Source organism: Leptonychotes weddellii, chromosome 11, assembly GCF_054177405.1.
Source record: "Leptonychotes weddellii isolate Sample4059 chromosome 11, ASM5417740v2, whole genome shotgun sequence".
Classification (NCBI taxonomy): domain Eukaryota; kingdom Metazoa; phylum Chordata; class Mammalia; order Carnivora; family Phocidae; genus Leptonychotes; species Leptonychotes weddellii.
This window is the reverse complement of record NC_138379.1, coordinates 41,397,150-41,402,604: the sequence shown is the minus strand read 5'-3', so window position 1 is coordinate 41,402,604 and position 5,455 is coordinate 41,397,150. Positions and strand designations below refer to the sequence as shown.

Genomic DNA, 5,455 nt, shown 5'->3' with positions numbered 1-5,455 from the left:
GAGCAGGTTCTGGCAGGATCCTGGGAGGAAAGTCTCAGGAGTTTGAGTTTGGGACTATAAACCTCCAGTGGAGATGGCCCCCAGGAAGCTGGATATACCACCTGCAGCTCTAGAGGACATCCTGGGTTGGAGGTGAGGTTCAAAAGTCGTTAGCAGGCAGGAGGTTGTTGAAACCACAAGACTGGGTAGGCCCGCGGAATGACAGAGGAGACAGGCTGCGGTGCGACCTGGCGGAACACCACAATGGAAAGCCCGGCCTTGGAGGCTGAGAAGGTGTAGTCACCAAGGTATGCAGGAAATTAGAAGAGAAAGCGGCGGGCGCCAACTCTGGAAACTTTTTACTCCACGCGATCCAGGAAGGAAGGGCGTGGTCAGCAGGTTCAAACGCTGGGGAGAAGCGAGTAAGGGGCTACAAGGCACAAGGCTGGATTTAGCACCTAGGAGGTCAGTCGGGACTTGGAGGGGCGGGTGTATAAACTGCAGAGCAGGGGGTTGGAGGAGTGAGTATGTGAGTGTGAGCGCGTGTGTGTTTGGGTGCGTGCGTGTGTGTACGCGTGCTGGGAGGGGCAGGAAGGTGATCCAAGGGACCAGGCTGACGCCTAGCTGGTGCTTGCCGGTCCGTTCAGCTACAGGGAGTAAGTCACCCATTTGGGGGCCGTGACCCCAGACTCTCACCTTGGGAAACGTCCTGGCGAGGGAGGAAACTCGAGCAAGTCGGAACACGGCTGCAAGCGCTCTCGGGCCTGGCGGGTGGCAGCGGAGGCGAATTCCGAGGAGCCCGGCTGGAGCCTGACCCCGGGCTGCGGCGGGCGCGCTTCCGGCCGGCCGGGGGACAGGGCGGCCGCCGCGCCCCTGGCGCTCTCAAGTTTCCTGTTGGCAGCGCCGCCCGGGCGCCTCAGGTAGCGGCGGGCAGGCCTGGTTGGCGGGTGGCGGGCAGGCAGACCCGCGCGGCTGCGACGGCCCGGCCCGCGCCCCGCTGCTGCCCGCTCGTCGCTTCTCTGCTCCGCGCCCAGGTAGGGCACCGACCGGGGCGGCGCGCGGCTGGCGGGCTTCTTCCGTGAGGAGGCGGCTCTCCTCCTCCCGCCAGGACGGCCGGGGGGCTCGGGGGTGCGGAGGTGCGGGCGCCGCGGCGCTGCGCTCGCAGAACGCTCGGTCCCCGCCCCGCCGCCGGCTCCAGCTGAGCCGGCCCGGGGGCGCGGCCTGGCCCGGGCCGGGCCCCGGCTGGCTGCGGTGCCGGACAGCCCCTCCGCGGCGCTTGCCATGCGCCCTGCGCCGCGCCGCCAACTGCCCTCCAGCCCCGAGGGCCGCCCCCTTCGGGCCCACGACAGGGCCCTGGCCCCGGAACCCGATGAGTGCGCGCGATGCTGCGAGGCTGACCTTGGGCCCGCGCCCCGCGGCCCCTGCTGCCCAGGACCGGAGCTGGAGCCCCCGGAGGTCGGAACCTCGGCTCTGGGTTTCGCAGGCCACCCTGGCGGCGGCGCCAACCCCGAACTCAGCCCTGCCCGGGCCCTTGCCAGTGCTCCGGCCGCTGTCTCTGCGGTGGCCTGGGCTGCAGCCAGTCCGGGGTGGCAGCATATCCCGGGTCCCTCAATTTCTCTAAACCTCTCGAATCCAGTGTAGGCCGCCAGGGAGCTGAGATGAGGCTGGCTCACTTAAGCTCCCGGGCAATTTTCTAGGTGTTTGACGACCAGCCGGATGCCCACGGCTGCGGGGATGGACAGGCTGACAGGGTGTGGGTTCATTCGAGGCCTTCATCCTTACCTCTTTGGCTCGCTCCCAGCATGGGAGGTGTACTGGCCTCTGGAAGTCTGCTTTCTGCCCTTGAACTTCCCGGTAGCTGCTTTGCCAGTGGAGCTCCTAATGGCTCGTCTCGGCTGGCGGAGGCCTCTGGGGGAAGTTTTGAGAGGCCCTGGAGTAGGAGACGCTTGCTAACTACAGTGTCATTTCCCCAAACTGTTAGATCCTTGTATGTGTCTGGAAGCTTAGGTGTGACAAATTAGCAAAGGAGCCAGGTGAAAGCTGGAAGGAAGGAATTTTAGCATGGTCTTGAGCCCATGTTGGCTATCCCCCTTGACGTGGTGACCAATAATTGGTCAGCTTCAGGGAAAAGTTGATGGTGGCTGGAGCCCTCATGGGAGAAATTCCTCCCCTGGCTGTGAAGCATCTTTGCTGAGTGATAGTTGAGCTACTGAGCCAGGAAGACAGAGCTCCTCTCAGCTCTCACATCTCCAAGTGTTGGCAGCAGGTTTGGAGTAATAAGCCTGGGCTGGCTACTCCTCTGGGTGAAACTCTGAGGGGCTGGCTTGCTGTGAAGATAATGGAACTGGGCTGCCCTGTCTAAGAATCATGGAGTTTGCATGGATGGGTTCTGGGGAGACTCTTGGACTTCTTGGCCCCACCCTCAGCATACCCTTAGTCCTTCTGAGATCCTAGATGAGGGATGAGTAGCTTTCAGCTAGGTCAAAAATTTCTTTGAGAGATGAGGCCTGTTTTTCTTGTCCTGACACTAGGTGAATAGCTTTTCAAATGGCCTCAAAATCATACCCAGATCTTTTTTTTTTTTTTTAAATCATACCCAGATCTTGAAAATATCATGGGCAGATAAAATATAGCCTTGGGATTAAGCAGGGAGATACCTTTTCTCCCCTAAAGCTCATTGGTCTTCCTGGTTCTTCCCCCAAATATATTAATCTCTTAGATCTTCTGAGTGCTGGCTGCATATCGAGGAGAGGAGACCTTGTCTTTGGGCTTTGATATATAAGGGGCCTAGGGCATAGAAAGATGGGCTCATGGCTAGAACACTGGCCATGCAAAGTCAGCAAGAAGTATCAATCATAGAGGAGAAGGCTGTTTCTCCTGATCTGGTTTCACATTTATACATGGTTTCCTTCTCTTTGCTCCCAAATAGGAGCTTGAGAGAGTGCCTGGCATATAACTGCACTCCATAAGTAATATTGAATAAAAGGATTCAGTGTCTAGATGAAACTTCATGTTTGGTTTCCCAGTTGGACTGCCTCTTGTACCTGATATCATGATGACAATGACGTTGATAAATAATACTTTAAAGCATATACTATGTGCCAGGTACTATTCTAAGCCTATTCTAGCATATTTACACATGCTAATTTAATTGCCATGACAACCGATGAGGTTGGTACTGTTATTATCCCCATTTTATAGGGAATAAAACCGAGCCAGAAAAATTGAATAACTTGCTCAAGGTCATGCAACTAAGTTGTAAAACAGGAATCAAACCTAGGTAGTCTGGCTTGAGCCTATCTATTTAACCATATACTCTACTGACTCTTGAGATTGCCATAGATAGATTAATCACTTAAATCGTTCACTCATTCATTATTTCATACATTCATTCATTCAATGAATATTTATTGATACCTACTGTATTGTAGGCAGGGGGATACAAGAATGAATGATGTGGGCAAGGCCTGTCATGGAGCTGATATTTAGCGGGTGAAGCCCCTTTGTCCAACTCCCATGAGAGTCATGCATGCCTCAGAAAGATGAGAAGGAAAAATGAACCCTTAGAGGCAATCCCAAAGCATCCTTTCAGAGGAAGGGGGAGTAGTATCTTTCTTGGTGAGACATAATTTGATTCTAGCCTTTCCTGTCCTGGTGTTTGTAAGGGGTACATAAGTGGTAAAAGTGAATGCAGTCTGGTCTCCTGGGCAGGAGATGCAGGCCCTGGGCCTGGTTATCACAGATTGTCTTAATTTTTGTTCAAAGAGGAAATAAGGCTTTGAGCTTGGGACCAGTGCTCCTTAGTCCAAGGAGACTTCTAGGCCACGAGGGGCAGTGACATGTTAAGCTCAAGATGGACTTGTGAGGTCATGAGTGAAGTTTGCCCTCCCAAGACAGAGTCACAGTCTCCTCCTAAACTGCCACTGTTCTGGAGGCTCTTCTATCTCTTTGGCTCTAGCAGGACCCTTGGCTATTGTCCTAATCTATATTATCTTAGCTGAGATGCTACCCATCTCTGTCCGGACCTGATGGAGTGGATCTCACATCCATACCTGGGCCTCAGCAACGCAGCTTTCTCTATGTTGGAAAATGAAGGCTCAGGTGGAAGGCATTTTCCAAAGCCTGTGCCACGGATATTAATAGGTCTTTTTTCCTATGGTGGCAGTGGTGAGAGGGTCAAATAAGTGTGTTGGGCTAAACAAAGCCAAACAGCTTTCTTTACTAAAGGACTCTCTGGTGTTTAGAATCTGCTAGTAGAAATTGTGCATGAATCCCCATAAGGGATTATGGTATGTAGTATTTTCCAAGCCTTCTGACCTTGTATGTTCTATACACTACACTTTGGAAAGTGATTGTTTAGACTGAGGCTATCCATGGTCTGGTGACAGGTGCAGAATAGAATTCCCTGAACTGGATCTGGGTAGATTCTCAGATGCATGGGCTAGGATGCTCCCACTGCAGCCCCCGTTGTACCTCCCCCTCCCCAAAACATATCAGCAGAAGGAATCACTTGCCCCTCCTCCCTTCGGGCAGAACGGTACTAAGGACCTGGACCTTTCCCCCCTATGCTTGAAGTTCGTTTAATTATTATTATTTTTAAAGATTTTATTTATTTATTTGAGAGAGAGAATGAGATAGAGAGCATGAGAGGGGGGAGGGTCAGAGAGAGAGGCAGACTCCCTGCTGAGCAGGGAGCCCGACGTGGGACTCGATCCCGGGACTCCAGGATCATGACCTGAGCTGAACGCAGTCGCTTAACCAACTGAGCCACCCAGGCGCCCCGTTTAATTATTTAATGAATACATATTACCCTCCCTCTAGGTTGCTTGTAGCTTGCTGATCGCGCTGTTTATGAAACAGCTGTGAGGACAGGTGGGTTGTAATCTCTGGGTAGCTCAAGCCCAGCAGCAGCCCGAGGATTATGTGTCAACCCTGTAATCCTGCTCTGCACACACAGGAATCATTATGAGGGCTCAGGAAGGCACAATCTCACGATTGGACATGAGGAGGTGACTCAGGCCCAAGTCGGGGCTAGCGCTAGCCTCCTGGTAAACAACTGACCCATCCTTTCTGGGCTCTTGTCCCCAGGATTTCAACAGCATCACAGAAATAGCCATTTTGCTCACGGTTATTTCCCAGACCCACACCATTTGTCTAAGTCACTGTATCGGTCCTCAGCCTTGCTTTCAGAGGACTGCTTCTGTGGCTCACTTGAGGCAGGGCCACCGTCCCCAGGGAGGGCAGCAGCTGTGGTGGCAGGGGAGTCAAGCGCAACCAGTGCTCAGGAGGCTCCGCAGAGCTGGAGGCCCACGTGGGAGTCAAGAGCGGCAGTAAGAGGAAGAGGACGGGGTGGGTGGGCTCAGGTGGGTCAGAAGGGACAGCCTTCTTTTCTGGGGGGGGTGTGTGCGTGTGGGGGTGTGTGTGTGCGCGCGCGCGTGTGCGGGTGTGTGCCCACGCACGTGCGGGAGGGTGTGCG

General features: G+C 54.2%; 1 protein-coding gene across 2 annotated transcripts in view; it reads left to right on the top strand.

Annotated features, from left to right (window-relative positions):
• Positions 1-356: 356 nt before the first annotated feature.
• AMPD3 (adenosine monophosphate deaminase 3) overlaps positions 357-5,455 on the top strand; it is a 46,191-nt gene continuing 41,092 nt past the window's right edge. Inside the window, exon 1 of one of the 2 annotated variants that reach the window (XM_031017402.2) lies at positions 357-444. The gene's annotated coding sequence lies outside the window, so the exon portion shown is untranslated. Of the gene's footprint in view, positions 445-884; positions 1,014-5,455 lie in introns of those variants that run through there. The other variant, XM_031017398.2, reaches the window with a different exon arrangement.